This window comes from Triticum urartu, chromosome 7A (assembly GCF_056163025.1).
Source record: "Triticum urartu cultivar PI428250 chromosome 7A, HENAU_Tu73, whole genome shotgun sequence".
NCBI lineage: Eukaryota > Viridiplantae > Streptophyta > Magnoliopsida > Poales > Poaceae > Triticum > Triticum urartu.
In genome coordinates, this window is record NC_141879.1 from 683,794,286 (window position 1) to 683,811,772 (window position 17,487).

The following is a 17,487-nucleotide window of genomic DNA, read 5'->3' on the forward strand; positions in this document are numbered from 1 at the left end:
CGAGTGTTTAAATTTAAAATTTTCAAAAAATTGGTATTTTTTGCTTGGTATGGCAATTTACTGAGGGCACGGAAATACGCGGTAACCATGGGAAATCTTGAAATTTCGACCGGTAACCAAAACCTTGGCAGCAGAACAGGGGAGTTCATGGCACAGTCATTATGAAGATCCGAAGTCGGAGTAGCAAACTTCGAAGCAGCTTTGTAAATGTAAACGCTGTTATAATCATGGATAAAAGAGTGTGATGTTTCTCAAAACAGAAAATTATAATGCCGATCATCCTTGATGCCAATGCTGCGCAAATGCCCAACCACCATTCAGGCATTTAGTCATCACATCAGGCATCAAGAAGTTCTTCAGAAACCAAACTGCTACTGCGCTACAACATTAACAGGATAACATCTATAAACTTCTCACGGGAGGAGAATATTCTGATTAAATTTGTACTTAGTGGCTGGCTGAGCAAAATCAAATTAATGGCACACATACACCATACAAGGCCCAATAAAATACATTTGTTATACATGGAACAGAGAGTGCAAAATGACGTATGCCAAAATGGGGAGACATTATTCATATGAATTGCGGACAGAATGATGGATAGAGTAAAACTCAAGTGATGAGGAGAATCTGCTATGGTGTAACGTTGATTCAGCTAAAACTCAGCTTCAGTTCCCAAATGATTGTCGCCACAATAGATGCTACACAAACGAAAGAATTGATCAGTAAAGTCAAGGATGGTTAAAATTGTGGAGAACAAGTGCAAAATGTTTAATCGTACATCACAATAGTGTAAGAAAAATATGAGTACAATCTGGAAGAAGTTTGTGTAAACACACGTACCATAGGGGAAGACTAGCTCCACTCTACTGACATCAGGTTGCCTCTTACCACGGGCTGCTTTAGATCCTCCATCTTACAACACCATTGAATCGATACATTTTGTATTTCTGAAATTGCGTTTTCTCCACCAATTGATACAATGTCTGGACAACTCCAAATCAGTAAATTCTCAAGTGATGTGAGATTAGTGGTCCAAAGGCTGCCTGGAATGGATGTTATATGGCGACACATACAAATCCTCAATGTAACAAGGGAAGCAAGGTTTTTTAGGCAGCTGGGAACCCATGCAGAGATATCCCCACAGTTATTTAAGGTGAGACTTTGGAGGGAAGATGGTAACAGAAATCCCTTCTTCCAGCTCAGTCTACGACAATCAGTGATCCTCAAATCCCTCAGAGAAGAAATATTCCCAAACCTTTCATCGGGTAGGGACCATAAACTACCACAAGATTCAATAAGAATTCTTTCAATGGCAGGTAGATATTCTTCTGCTAGGAGATCATCAATGGTCCACAGCTTAGAACACGACAAAATTGTTAGGGAAATAAGGGATGGGAATGCTCTAGATCCGCTCGTGCTTCTGAGGACCTGTCCAGATTGTCCAATAATAGATTTAAGAAATTGACATCGTGAAATCTGCAACTCTTCTAGTGCTGGAAGATTCCACATCTGTAGTTTAATGGATGTGAGACGGCTGCATGACAAAGAAAAGTACGTGAGGGAGCAGCAGTCAACATTTTCTCCGAGATTCCCACAACTAGGGTCAACACACCAATCATTCATACCCAGCATAAGCCTCTTGAGAGAAGGTGAAACCAAACTTTGTGAATATATTTTTGGACATCCTTGCACCGTCAATTCTTCAAGGCAACGGAGATCCCTAAATCTTTCAGCTGGTACTGAAACTAAGTTCTTGCAATCTTTAACTGTGATTTTCTTGATGGCCAGTACGTGTACAACATGTTCGAGGCATGATAAATTTTGGCACTTAACAATGACCAGGTCTGTCAGCGACGAGAAAATACTGGTGATATCATTATTGTTGTCAACTAGCACCTCAGGTATCTCACTTAAGTTTATACGCTCTGAGATACGGGATGCTGATGGTCTCTCGTGTCCATCACAACTGATAAACAAAGGTGGCATTAAGCTTGGCGAGATCTCAGTTGGAAACCAGGTTGGCAGCGACACACCTGGATAACCATGGAGGAGCAGAGACTTGAGGCAGGTGGGAGGCTGTAGAACTCGAAGTACTTCTATGTCATTGTCCTCTGGAGACCTCAACCCAGACCATGACAGCTTCAGCATCTCAAGATACTTCTTATTCTGTTTTTTTCTTTTTTTTTCGAAAAGGGGGTTCCCCGGCCTCTGCATCAGAACGATGCACACGGCCACATTTGTTAAAAAGAGTAAATAAGGTTGAACAAGGTCTTAAAGTCTGTAGACAAAAGGAGCGGCAAGCTCACACAGAGCCTCAATGCCAAAACAGAAAGCCTAACAAGCCACAACCGGCTGGCAAATTAACAGATAGGTAAACTAATCGCCTATCCTATTACATGACCGCCATCCAAACCGGTTGAAGATATCCCGCGCTACCATCTCCCACCAGACAGATCCAGTAACCAAACGCTCCCTGGCCTCCGTCGGAGTGAGTAAGGACCACATATGGATCAGCGCAGTAGCCCGGAATAAAACCTGCAAAAAATGAATAGTTGTTGTTCTGTTAAAAGCCAAATCATTTCTGCAGTTCCAAATTTCCCATAACAACGCACAAACTCCTACACGAATGTGTCTAGCTGTTTCGGAGTCTATCCCAGCAAGTCACGTCCCGAATAACGTGTTGACCGAAGTCGGGGGAGTAATGTTAAAGGCAATTTGCACAAAGCGCCACAAGCCTCGTGCCAACGGGCAGTCAAAGAAGAGGTGCTTGATGGTCTCCTCCCGATCACAGAAACTACACCTAGTAGAACCTGTCCAGTTACGCTTAACTAGATTGTCCTTTGTTAAAATTACTTGTTTATGTACAAACCACATAAACACTTTAATCTTTAAGGGGACCTTAACTTTCCAAACCTCTTTGGAACTAGGAATCACACTTGAGTTAATGATATCAATATACATCGATTTAACTGTGAACTCCCCAGATCTAGTAAGCTTCCACCACAACTGATCGGGCTGAGGATTTAACTGAACCCCCATCAATCTCCGAACCAAGTGAAGCCATGCTTCCCATCGGTCACCCACAAGCACCCTCCTAACTGAATGTTGAGCGGAATGGACTGCAGAACCGTGGCAACAAGAGCCTCACGGCGCTGAACAATACGATAAAGGGACGGATACTGGGTCGCCAAAGGCGCGTCGCCAAGCCACGTATCCTCCCAAAATCGAGTGTCATTACCATTACCGACAATACACCTAGTTCTGTTAAAGAAGGTAGCTTTGATTCTCATGAGCCCTTCCAGAACGGCGAATCATTTGGTCTCATAGTGACCTAGGACAGGGTCTTGGACTACAAATATTTACTGCATAAGATCTGCGTCCATGTTGCCTCCGTCTCAAGTGCCAACTTATACAACCACTTACTGAGCAGGCATCTATTCTTGACTTCTAGATTTTCAATACCAAGCCCCCCTGGTCCTTTGGTCGACAGATAATATCCCATTTGGCCAGTCGGTATTTTCTCTTAAGTTCATCACTCTGCCAAAAGAATCGGGATCGATAGAAGTCCAGCCGTCTCCTAACCCCAACTGGGACCTCAAAGAAGGATAAGAGGAACATAGTTAAACTCGTGAGCACCGAGTTAATAAGGATCAACCGGCCTCCATAAGACATGAGTTTTCCCTTCCAGCAACTCAGTTTCTTCTCAAACCGATCGTCTATGCACTTCCACTCGTTGTTTGTTAGCTTACGATGGTGAATGGGAATACCTAGATACGTAAAAGGTAGAGCCCCAACTTCACAACCAAACAATTGTCTATATGCCTCTTGTTCATCTTTGGCTCTACCAAAGCAGAACAGCTCGCTTTTATGGAAATTAATCTTAAGCCCCGTCAATTGTTCAAATAAGCATAACACTAACTTTATATTTCTCGCTTTGGCCAAATCGTGTTCCATAAAGATGATAGTATCATCAGCGTATTGCAGGATGGACACACCACCATCAACCAAATGAGGCACCAAGCCACCCACCTGACCGGCCTCTTTTGCCCTTCCTATCAGGATCGCCAACATGTCCACCATAATATTGAATAATATTGGAGACATAGGATCGCCTTGTCTCAATCCCTTATGCGTTTGGAAATAATGACCTATATCATCATTCACTTTGATTCCAACACTCCCTTTTTGCGTGAATGCTTCCACCTGGCGTCGCCAAGCTTCATCAAAGCCCTTCATGCGTAAGGCCTGTTGAAGGAACGGCCATTTGACTTTATCATATGCCTTCTCGAAATCCACTTTGAAAATAACCCCATCAAGTTTTTTCGTGTGGATCTCATGGAGCGTTTCATGAAGGACCACCACCCCTTCCAGGATGTTCCTGTCCGGCATGAAAGCCGTTTGAGTAGGCTGCACCACGGCATGCGCAATCTGTGTTAGCCTATTCGTCCCAACCTTGGTAAAAATTTTGAAACTGACATTCAGAAGACAGATAGGCCGAAATTGCTCGATTCTCACGGCCTATGTTTTCTTAGGAAGCAGGGTTATTGTTCTTACAAAATTAAGCTGGAAAAGCTGCAAATGTCCCGAGAACAAATCATGGAACATCGGCAACAGGTCCCCTTTAATAATATGCCAGCATTTCTTATAAAACTCAGCCGGGAAACCATCCGGACCGGGTGCCTTATTATTTTTCATCTAGGAAACGACCTTGAAAACCTCCTTTTCCGAAAAAGGGTCGGTTAATATATTGTTCTCCACCACAGTGAGTTGAGGTACATCTTCGATTCTAGACTCATCCAGAGACACACAGTTTTCCTCTGGTGGTCCGAACAATTGTTTGTAGTACTCGGTAATGTAAAGCTTCAAATTATCCTGCCCGATAATCGTACCCTCATCTTGTTCTAGCTGGAAGATTCTCTTCTTCCTATGTTTGCCATTTGCAATCATATGAAAGAATTGAGTGTTCGCGTCCCCCTCGACCACTCTTCGTACCTTGGCCCGCAGAGCCCACTTTAACTCTTCTTCCCGAAGCAGTTCTTTCAACCTCTTCTCAGCGTCAAGCTTAGTATGAAGCTCGGTGGCTGGCAACACCGTGGTTTCTGCTTTTACATCTAAGGACTGAATGAGGGCAAGGAGCCGTTCCTTTTCAACCCTATATATCCCACTGAGATGTTTAGCCCATCTTATTCTGTAGTTGGGCTTCTCCTGCATGCTCCTTGCTTAGCTTATCAATATTATATATCTTCAAGTCACCAAGTTGGTTAATATTCTTCATCAACCTAAATCCTCGCCCGGGCTCATCATTGGCTTCATTGGCTACATTAGCACTCACTTCATAAAGTTCTTCTGCCCGAGAACTTCTAAACCTTAAATTACACTGAAATCCATGTGATTCAAATCTCTGTAAGCATATCAGATTACTGAAGTCATTAGGCAGGATTTCTAGCTTGCAATTATCAACAGATAAAATCTGCAGATTATAGAGCCGACATAACTCGTCGGGAAGACTCTTGAAAGGTGAAGCTCTTGAGATTTGAAGGTACCGAAGATGCTTCAAGTTTCCAATAGCAGCTGGTAACTCATTAGTAGTGGCACAAACAAACACACGCAGACGCAGAAGTTCACTCCACCATTTCTCCATTAAACTAGCTGGAATTTTGTTCTCCGCTAAAGGCCCGTTGCAAAGAAGGGTACGGAGCTCTGTGAAGTGACATAGACTCAACAAGTTGGGATAGTCCATGTCTGTGCTAGAGAGTATTGACAAATGGCGAACACTAGGAGGAATATTTTTTAAGTCACTCCTTCTTTTCAAGATGAAGCAGTCATGCTCTGAAACTTTCTGTGCCATGTCATGCAGCAAGTCATGCATTAAGTATTCACATTGAACTTCTTGAAAGAAGGACCGATTTAAAAGGTCATTGAAGTAATCACAGCCAATATCTCGAAGTGGAGTATCACCTTGAGGTTCAACAAAGCCTTCTGCCACCCAAATTTCAGCTAAACGTTCCTTTTGAAATTTATCATCTTTGGGGTACACGGCACAGAATGAGAAGCACCTCTTCAAATGGAAAGGTAAATACATGTAGCTCAACCGAAGGACTGGCAAAATTTCAGTCTCCTCCTGGCTCAACTCCCACAGTTCACTCTCTAGTACATCATTCCAATGTGCTACTTGAAGGTTCATTCTTAATATTCGTCCAAGATTTTTAGCGGCTAAAGGAGAACCCTTTAACTTAGGAACTATCCTTCTACCAATGTGCTCTAACTCAGGATCATTATTGCTGGAACTCCCAGATTCAAAAGCACATAATTTGAAAAAATTCCAAAAAACATCATCCTTTAAACCTTGCAATGTAATGGGATCCATCGTGCCCACTCTGTCAGCAACCTGTGGACTTCTAGTAGTGACCAGCATCATACTTCCCGGTAGTACATTCTTTAAAGGTGCACAAAACCTGTTCCAGCACTGCCCATTTTCCTTCAAAACATCATCCCACATATCATCCAGAACAATCAATAACTTTTTAGTTCTTGCAATCTCAGAAAAGTTCTTCTGAAGCAAATTCAAATTTTCAGTTGTTGCATATTTTTCAGGACAAGACTGTATGACCTCTTTAGTTAACCTCTTCACGTCAAAGTCATCTGAGATGCAAACCCAAATTATTATGTCAAAATGAGACTCCACTTGTTCATGACTACATATATGTTGAGCCAGAGTGGTCTTTCCGACACCCCCAATTCCAACTATGGGTAAAACAGGAAGATATGATATTCTTGATTCATTACCAATTTGGTTTCTTGCTGATGTACTTGGTGATACATCAACTGCAGTATTTCCTTTCTGGCGTTTGGGATGAGCATCACTACTATTTATTGGTGCACAAAGCAATTCAATTATATGCTTTAGCTCCATGTCACGACCAAATATTTTTGTTTCATTTGGGAAAGAGCTAGTCTCTGGCCTGACTGATTTGTCAAACCGTATTGTGATATCATGCAACCCCATACCACGGAGGTGCATGGAAATATTATCTAGCCTTTTCTGAATACCATCCACTTTGTTAAAGCTCCCACGAATGACACTATTGAAGAAGTCCATGAATGAAGATTGGCTTCCATTCCCATCCACTTTCACCTTCAGCATGTACCATCTGAACTCATCAAGAAGGTCTTTTCCGCATCATACACTCCATCCCTGAGTTTTGGAAGGAGCTCTGCCACATAATGCTTGTGGCTCCTCCACTCTGCTCGATCAATGAGTTCATACATTGCGGGAAGAGTATCCCTAAGGCATTGTAGGCCATTCTTCAATCGAAATAATTCCTCATCGAGCCCTTTCTCGTTTGTACCGCTAAATTGAGATAAAATAGTAGATCTAGCCCACTGAAAAAGATAGTCACACTCTTTGAAGCCACTAATAACCCCAATAGCATCCATTATACCGATGGTGACTGGAGTATGAAGGCTGCCTTCCGCCTTGTTGACAAAAAAGTGGAGAGAATGAGCATAGCTGGGTATTTTCCCACATATTGTTTAGTATAGAAAAGCATAGTTGTGCAGTTACACTTAGCTTACATGTATAAAGAAGGTGTTATGAATTTGAGTGTGTCTTAAATAAGTCACTGATAATCAACATTTTTTACGAATTTGAGAGTGTTTTAAATAAGTCACTGATAATCAAAATATTTTTAAGAATAAGGTCAACTTGTTCGAAAACAAGAATTATACAAGAACAGAATTAGGGAAACATTTAACGAACAAAATTATTCTCCTCTCGTAGCTGGACGATGTTTAGTGCCCGGTTACCGTCAAAAAATTTATTTGCTGCCCAACTAACCCATGACACTGAAACATGTGTTCCTTGAATTTGGAACTAATGGATTGAAATAAAAATGGATATCATTCTAAGTTGATACAGTCTCAGTCTGATTTAATTAACCTCAACATGTATGTTTTAAAAAGAGGTACTATATTAATGTATGTCCTTAAAACAATCCTGCAATGGTAGCTGGATATGATAAATGTCACATATATATTACTATGCTAATTACAAACTCTCTAGAAATTCCAAAATTAACCAGAAAAAAATGAGGAAAAATCTTAGCACTCCAACTCATGAAACTGACTTATAAAGCTTGGGTTAAGAATATTACTCCCTCCGTCCCAAAATAAGTGTCTTAATCTTAGCACTTATTTTGGGACGGAGGGAGTAATTATTATCAGTAGGCACAACTTTCTAAATATGTATCGAGTGAAGCGTTCCCTGTTGATATCTACATAACTATTTCCTCCCTTGGAAGATAAACAAACAGTGTGTCTGAGTAGTTGGACAGCATAAACCACATGCAAAGAACACATATCACAATCATAAAGTCTGTATGCTAGACAAGAGAAGATAAATTTCAACTTGATCGGCTACTGTGGCACATGATATAGCGGTCTGACTTGCTTGCCACTACGGATATTAGAAAGCAGATATGCTGGTCGATCAAACGATCAAATCTACTACTGGCAGAACACGAGAGAAAGTGGAAACTAGCTGATATTAGTTGTTGCGGAAGATGAGACTCAGTCTCTCTTAAGTATTATCAGACAGGGCAACCAACATTAGCACCGACATGTTGGATTGTGTAGTGGTAGCGGAGGCCCTCCCCAATAACACTCATGAGTTCGTTGATGTCAGAACTAAGAAAGTGCATACACTTTGGTTTCTGCTAGCTGCGGTGCTTAGGCCTAGCTGAGAGTAATAATACTCATGGAATGAGGTGTCTCCAAGAGAACTCTTCAAACCGTCAACGTCATTCCTGACAACTGAATAGATTCGCCGACTGCTGCCATGGCAACTAAAACCTAGCTGAGTAAAACTCCATACTGTCTACATTTAGCAAATTCCCAATTTAGAGGCAGCGCTTGATGCATGTCGCGCCAAAAGCCCAAAATGTTAGCAAGAACTTGTTGGGTGACAGCACCATTAGGGTCAGTTTGGACTTTGGAGGGGTATTGTTTGGTAAATCTTTCCTATTTAGGTCAAAATTTTGAACTAAATACCAAAACTTTACAATGAAATGATCCCTACAATAACAAGTTCATTAGATTCATGTAGGAAATATTAAGGTAAAACTAATTAACATGTTCAATAGATTCATGTAGGGAGTATTTATTAGAGCTATATGTTAGACACTTAGTTTTTTCTTTGGAATATGGACATATGACATGTATATAAGAATAAGGATATGCCTTATATTTTGAAATGATGGCAGTACCTGATATATAACTTGCTATGCACCCAAAATTATTTCTCAGTTCAGTAATATTATGGTTTCAACATTTGATTAATATATGATTATGTTCGGTAAACCGTTCTTCAAGCTATACTATTGTAAGTACTTAAGTTGCAACAATTCAAAAATATCCCAAATTCCCAATGACAAAAGGTAAAAATTCTAAAATCTAGAAATTTACAATAGTGGTCAATAACCCATACGCATGCATAAGCTATATGTGTTAATACACTCTCTGAAGGGACATCTAAGCCCCTATGTGGATTCTGGTGTAAATGACAAGTGGTTAAGGGACTAGTGAAGTTTACAAGTTGTATGAATAGGTGTTAGTCCCATGGCTGAAAAGAAAAGGCTGTCAGGGACCCCCTAAGAAAAAAATAGCTAGTTTAAATTATGCATCTTATATTATGCTTGAGTAAAAGGAAAGCCAGACTATTGAGGAGGGTTTATGTGGTGAAAAAGGGTGTGAGATTCATATCTTGCTTGAAAGAGAGAACCCTAAGAGAAGAACTAGAGAGAAGCCACGGTTTTAACCTGGTCTTTGCACCCCTACCAACGATTACGAGTCGAACGACTAGTCTAGACTAGTCGCTCGACTAGTCTATGAGTCGCAAACTGGCTGTCGACTCGGTTTCTCGTGTAGACTACTTGTATGAGTCGAGCCAGTCATCGACTAGTCAACGACTAGTCCAGACTAGTCGACATGTTCGAGTCGAACGACTCAAAAAACTGGGGGAATATAAATACGATGCCCATCCCGCGGGAGACCTAATCCTTTCTTTCCCCTCCTCACCTGGACGCGCCCGTCGAGCCCTCCTCGCGCCGCCGGCCGCTGGATGCCTGCCGCCGCGGATCTGAAGCTCCACCGTCGCCGGCCCCACGTCGCGGATCTGAAGCTCCACCGTCTCCTTCGTCTCGCGCCCCTCCTCGCGCCGCTGGCCCCTCGTGCTCTTCTCCTCTTCAGGCAGGTGAGCCTCAGTGCTGCTCTGCCTCGCTGCTGGACTGCTGGTGCTGCTCTTCCTTGCCCCTCCTTTCCCCTCCTCTTTCTTCTTGGCTTGCCGCTGTTGTTGCTCTGCTTCGCTGCTGGACTGCTGGTGCTGCTCTGCTTGCTGTTGGTGCTGCTCTGCTCGCAGATAGACTGCTGGTGCTGCTGTGCTTGCTGCTAGTTGCTGGTGCTGCTCTGCCTCAGTGACTCCACTTTGCTTGTTTCAATTGTATACTGTATTTGTATACTTATATAGTGTAATACTACATACTACTACTAGGTATTATTAGTTATGTACTGTAAGTTCAGTGCTACAGTACTATGTCGACTAGTCTAGCACTAGTCTAGACTAGTCTATGAGTCTCAACCTTGGAACGACTCGTCGACTCTTCGACTCGTAAACGTTGACCCCTACTGAACCTGGAGGTCCCGGATGGGACTTCCGGGTGACCAGATTGTTCATCTGGTAAACCAGACGGTGCTCTAGATTGAGGCCTGTAGCCTCTGGATTCGTCCGGAGCTCAGTCCGGATACGTTCTGGAACTTCAGGCGGGAGTTCAACCTAGAAGTTCCATAGAGGAACTATAGACTAGTTCGCAGAGAGCAAAATGGCAGATTCAGTGGCACCATACAAATGGTCCACGCCTTCTTCCCCACTTGGAGTCCAACTTGAGCCATAAAGAACTCCCTCTTCTCACCATTTTTGAATCTTCAAAGCTTGACGAGATCCTCCCCCGGTGCTCTAAAGCCTTCGTGCCTTCGAGGGGAAATGAAAGAGCCAACCCCTTTGGAACCCCTAAACGGTTGGTGTCGCCCGGAAGCTTCCAATTGGGGATTTGTGCTCCAAGAAAAATTGTGAAGTTTTGTGACCACCTCAAGCTCAACTACTAGTGTTGGCCGAGCCTCGAGGACAAGAAGGAAGAGACAAGGCGGCGTGAGGTGCTTTGTTGGCCTCCCCCTTCCCAATAGAGATTAACACCCCTCCAAGGAGGTGAACTTCGAGATAAAAACTTTGTCTCCATCATACAGTTATTTCGTTCCCAAGCCTTTACTTCGTCTTGGTGTTGCTAGCTTGCATATCTTGTGGTTTCCTTGTGCTAGTTGTATCATGTCATACGGGGCGATTCATTTAGTTGCACACTTAGAAAACTTATTATTCTACAATTTCTAAAAGAAATAACAAAAGATTAAAAATGGTAGTCATATATTCACCCTCCTCTCTAGTCCAAATCTCCTTCACTCCCTTGGTCAGAATGTGGATAGGATTTTTCACAATTTTACCCATCTCATTTACGCAAAGTTTGACCATTATATATTTACACAAATAAGTATTGCAAAAAGAAACTGAAGCTACTTATCATCTAATTGTGATAATAATATTTGTGTAACAAACTTGAATAGTTGTACATCCTCTCTGAATTATGATCAATTTTAAACAGGAGTAATAATTTTTGGGCTGAAATAATGTGCATACCATAACTGAAATATGACAACACTCTAAAGTACAACCTTACATATTTGGCACGAGTAGTGCCAAACATCCAAGTAAAAATGCTAAATGAAAATGCTCTAATTCATGATATATTAAATGGCAAATTTGTGTCACAAGATAACCTTATATTTGAGTTCCTCGGGCCATAGTCAAGGATGTTGTCCTTGCTTGTCTGGGTCACAATTTGAAGCTCCCAAATATCTCTATCTGCATGCCCTCCAATAGCACTAGGCGCTGGGTTCCTAGAACATTCAAATGACAAGTATAGGGTGAGTAAAATCACATGATATGTACTCCTTGAAAAGGAAAAGGGGCAGATATAATATGTTTACCTAATGATAGGCTCGTATTCATAGTCCATGGGTTCAGCAGTTTCCTGGTACATACTTGCATGCGTCGATCTATCATCCCCTCCCACCTCGTCAGGTGTTGACTCAAATCTAGTGCCACCATCATGGACCCCCATAGAAGCTGAGGAGATCACCAACATATCACAACCTTTTAGATAAAGGAGAATGGTACTCCCTCCGTCCCATAATGTAAGACGTTACTCAAAAAACGTCTTACATTATGGGACGGAGGGAGTATTTCTTTATGTTACTGCAATACGCTGGACAAGCCATTTAAAATAGTCAATTCCTCACTCAAACAAAATTACTATGACAAAATACTTGGTTTTGAAGGTATTTCAAATATTTGATTATCAAAACATAAACCTGAAAAATGTACAGCTTACGGTATTTTTGTTTAGAAATTCATATTACTGGAAAATCATTTGTAATATTGATAATTTGAAAACAAATAATTATATCTTTTCAAAATCTGTAGTTGGGAATTTTGAATGACACAACACTAAGTGCTATTTTGTGTGTGTGTGTGCCCGCACATTTTGTTGATTTGCATAAAATCATTCTTTTGGCACGTTGATCCCCACTGAAACTTGGTTGCCTCAGAGGAGTAGGCATCCTTAGAAGCCAAACATAATCCAAGATGATGAGGGTTAGAATCCCCTTCATTTGATCCGTAGTGAAATTTGAATATTTTCTGAACAGACAAAAAAATGTTTTAAATGAGATGCTTACGTGAGGAGGTCGTATATTGGTTGTGGACCAAGGCCTGCATGCTCTGGCCCTACAAACAACAAAATTGCAAAGGTTTAGGAGTAATAGCTATGTGTTCGATACTTCGTACTATGATATTGTTACCATGGGGATCTGCACCACACCGGTTGCACCAAGGAAAACAGCTAATGAGCTGATTTCATCCATCATAAGAAAATAGTAATGGAGTGATATACATGTAGCAGAACTCTTTGAAAATTTTGTAGTCATATACTCCAGTAATGTATTAAGAGACACGTAAATCAGATTTTGATAATCAATTATTGATTGGAAGTTGGCACACGAAACAAATGCTAGCGCGCTAGTTACAAAATATTTAATGGGAGATGTACATAAATGAATTTTGCATTTATAGTACTCTATATTAAGGTTACTAATTTATATAATTTTTATGGGCCATGAAAACAACACGATTTAGAGTGCATTTGGATCTCAGGCAAGGACTTGTTGTTTGGTATTGCTAAAAAGTCCTAGTTTTTTATGGCATTTTTGCCCTTAAATGCAAAAAAAAGGATTGCTGATGATGCGAGCCAAATTGGCTCTCTCATGTGGGCAAGCACGGACAAAGCATCTGGTTTTGCTATGCATCCAAGGCGTATAGGTGTCCACATGTCTTATCTATAATTTTAATTGTTAAACGTCTCAACTAACCAAGTCAAACATGCTCGTCTATCTCGCAACCAAACAATGAACCTTGCTCCCGTGGACTATAGCACAACCTGGCTAGATGCCTATCTAAGCTACAGTAGCTAGAGATCCACATTTACTCATGAGAAAATGTTACGCTGAATTAGTACAAATCCTATAATATACTTACTTACAGATATAAATACTGTAAAACCCTAATATCAAATACAATATGCAAAAGTAATACTCCCTCCATTTTAAAATATAAGGTGTATTAGTTTTTTTATAAGTCAAAAGTTTTTACATTTGACCAAATAAAATATGAAAAGATATCTCATGACGAATCTAATAATATAGATTAGGCATTCTAGTTATTGATTGTTCTATAAGCTCGGTCAAACATAGAGAAGTGACTTTTCCGAAAATTAATACACCTCATATTTTGGAAAGGATGGAGTATGGCCAAAAGAGATTTTTCACCAGGGTAGCTTTATTTTTAGCCAAAAGGTTCATTAAAAAAATGTTCATCAAAATAATTTGCAATGGCTAGAGTGAAAAAGAAAGCATCGCTTATTTTTCAATACCTCACACGTAAGTGACAATTTTTCAATATCAATCCTCTTAAGTACATTGACAATCTGGCTTATAGTAGGCCTTTTCTGCCGATCAGATTCCACACAGCTTAAAGCTATTTCGATGCATGTCTTAACTTCTTGTAATATGTGTGACCACATCGTTGCATGTACCCTTTTTTGCCACTTCTCACATACCTGCAAAATGAAACGAAATGTTCACATGTTGCATCCCTAGAGAGCAAGAGTAAGTCATGGCGTAACTTTATATGGAAAAGCAAGTGGTCACGATTCAGAAATTATTTTCTTACAGACTCAATGAATTTGAGTGAAGTAGTATCTCCATGATCATTGTAGCCTTTGCGTCCTGCCATTATTTGTATAATTATAACACCCAAACTGAATACATCATATTTTGGCGAGATTTGATGGTTGTTGATGTGTTCTGGTGGTATGTATCCGCTGCATGGTATCAAATACAATTACTTTTGTAAGGAAATTATATAGAAGTTGATTACTTCTCGGTAGGTATGAACTCACAGTGTTCCATAACATGTTGTTGTGGTGTATGTTTCTGTTGACGGAAAGAATCTTGATAAACCAAAATCGCCAATTTTGGTCATCATGTTGCTGTCCAGCAATATATTCGCTGGTTTCAAGTCCAAATGGAAAACGGAATCATTATGAAGATGATTTAAACCCTCAGAGACTCCCTTAATTATTTTGTAACACGTGTCCCAATCAAGTTTGCATGACTCGTCTGCAGACATAAACATGAAGTGTATTACCAAAAAGTAAATGAAGAGATTAATTAAAATAGATCATAGATTAGGGGAAACAAGTATTTCTCTTTCTGCACCATAATATTGTACAAGTGAATCACAATCTTACCAGAGACGTGTTTGTCAAGGCTTCCACCCAGCAAGTATTCAAAGCAGAGAACTCGTTTGTCCTCGCTAGCAAAAATGTATTTTCCACCGTGTTTCATGACAGTAGCCAACTAACCGCACGATATTGTGATGTTGGACTCTCATGAGGTTAGTGCACTCATTCTCAAACTGCTTATCGCTGTCGTATTCTGGAGGCATGTATTTAAGCTTCTTCACAGCAATCTTTTCCCCGTTGTCCAATACTCCCTGTTAAAGATCTCTTATTAATATCGTGCATGGGCTCTTGTAACTAGCGGCCGTCTTGTTTGATAAAACAGAATTCCCAAATATAAAGAAGCAAGTAACAATGATACCTTGTAAACCACTCCATATGCACCATGACCAATTATGCGGTCATCGGAAAAATTATCAGTAATCTGTCTTAACAACGCGAACGAGAATGGTGATGTCGCCCCACTTGTGTGTTGTAATCCGTTCAGCATTGTATTCTATATCTCCTAGTACCTCAGAAAATTTCAGGACGTGGTAAGTGCATGTGTAGGCAGATGCATAAGGGGTAGCTAGTCTCATAAATGCAAAGTTAGGGAGTAAAATGTGATAAATTTCTCAAACGTAGCAGGTAGTATAAAAAGGGTTAGTAGTGTCACGAATGTGAAAATGTGACAACAATTTTAATTGGGTAAAGCAGTGTGATAAGTATTTTAGGGGTGAAAACTGCCATTTCCTTTACTCTAACCTTTACAAAGCAGATATATGTATCATCAGAAGACAATAAGGAATTGGTCGTAACGCTGTAGCTTAAAAATGAATGATTCTTCAGCAATTCAGACAGATCTAGCATCAAGCTAATAATTAAGAACATGGCGAAATTGCACCACCAATCCACAACAATGAGCATGGTATACTGATGAGTGACATCAAAAAACAAGTTGGTAAATCGACCCAAAAAAAAAGAACTAATGAAGTAACCAATAGAAAAACGGCAGGCCGCTTTCTCCTGTACATATGACATGAGCGGCACATCAAGGTACAGCCGAAGCAAGAGCTTGCCTACCTGGGGTGGGCTGCGCTGAAGGTGGAAGAAGAGTTCGACCAAGGGAGCAGAGGGAGAGCTCAGGAGGATATGTGCCCAAAAACACAGATCCAGCCGGTGCCCAAAGATCTGAACTAACCAAAGGGCGTCCAGAGTTCGGTATTCATCTAGAGTGGAGAGAGAGTCGGCAAAAGCAACTTCCGCTCGCTCATCTCCTTCCCGCCGCCGCCAAGAAACCTCGCCGTGCGCTCGGCGGTGGCCCGTCTAGCTGCGCGTGGTCAGAGAGAGGAGCTCGACGGGACGGAGAGGAGGAGGCCGGGTGGCTCGCGCCGCCGGCCCGAGCGTCGGGTCGAGGCAGAGCTAGCAGGGAGAGAGACCGCGCGCGGATGGAGTCAACCGGCCAAAGGCGAACGGCGGCGGAGTGGTGTGGGTGAGGGGAGTCTCGGGGGAGTGAATGAGTGGCCTTTTTTATGCAGGTACCCGCCAAGGACAACTCAGTTCACCTTTGCTCCGGATGCTTATTCAAAAATACACCCTCTGTAAACAAATATTACTGGAAACGGACAGGCGCTTTGCTGCGTCATTATAATTTGTAATAGAACAATGCTCGTGCGTTGCAACGGGATATAAATATTCTAATACGTTAGTTTGTGATTTACTTGTCAATAATATTGTATCATGATCATGTTATGAGCCTGTAGCAACGCACAGACATTTTTACTAATGTTTTCTAATAATTAATCAATATACTCAACAATTCTCAGCAACCTCTCTGCCAGCTAGTGCCTTCTTACTAGCCCGATACAGGTGTTGAGAGAGCCCCAAATCCCACATCCCATCGCGCGTTGCTGGAGAAAACATCAGAAGTAGGTTGAGAATCTCATCGCCTGCATATGGGCGCTGCCACACCACCTTCAAATCCACGTCGTCGGGAGAAGGAGGGGCGGTTGACGATGGGTTACAACCAGATCAAAATTTTCCAAATCTGCACAACGCTTAAGAGATTGCTGTCATTGCAAGCGCCTCGTCATGAGACAGCTTGATCCAGCGCATGCCGTATTGCCGTTGGGGAAGAGGGGTTGAGAGAAAATGGGCCGGGCAATATGTTCAAAAGCCTATAACTAAAGAAGGGTTGGAAGCCATGAGACTGGGATCTCTTAGGATCATGTGGTATCAAAACCCTTCATGGATCATCGCATGTCACATTGTGGTTGTACAAAGGAAAGCAAGTCGAATCCTCCATAAAAGATCGATAAGAGTTGAACAATCTTTTTTCGAACCGTGAAAAAGATCCGGTAAATTAATCGTAGCCGGAAGGTAACACGGGAAAACGTAATAGCTCCGGTGGTGATTCAATGTGTTAGTTGCGAGTCAGGGATTTTGAAAACCCCACTGATTCTGTTCATATTCTGCAAGAATTGATGATGTTCTAGAGATTCTAGTGCATTTGCCACGCACAAAAGCATATGCCATAGGGAACGGA

General features: G+C 41.4%; 1 pseudogene across 1 annotated transcript; it reads right to left on the reverse strand.

Moving 5' to 3' along the window:
* Nucleotides 1–544: 544 nt before the first annotated feature.
* On the reverse strand, nucleotides 545–16,468 carry LOC125521794 (putative disease resistance protein RGA1; annotated as a pseudogene). The gene is made up of 13 exons (XR_015609910.1): nucleotides 16,026–16,468; nucleotides 15,325–15,468; nucleotides 14,973–15,217; nucleotides 14,622–14,841; nucleotides 14,393–14,543; nucleotides 14,094–14,279; nucleotides 12,844–12,892; nucleotides 12,094–12,232; nucleotides 11,884–12,003; nucleotide 11,766; nucleotides 5,196–7,479; nucleotides 844–2,173; nucleotides 545–701 (listed from the first exon to the last, which is right to left on the reverse strand). The product of XR_015609910.1 is annotated as a putative disease resistance protein RGA1 (transcript).
* Between the last annotated feature and the right edge of the window lie 1,019 nt (nucleotides 16,469–17,487).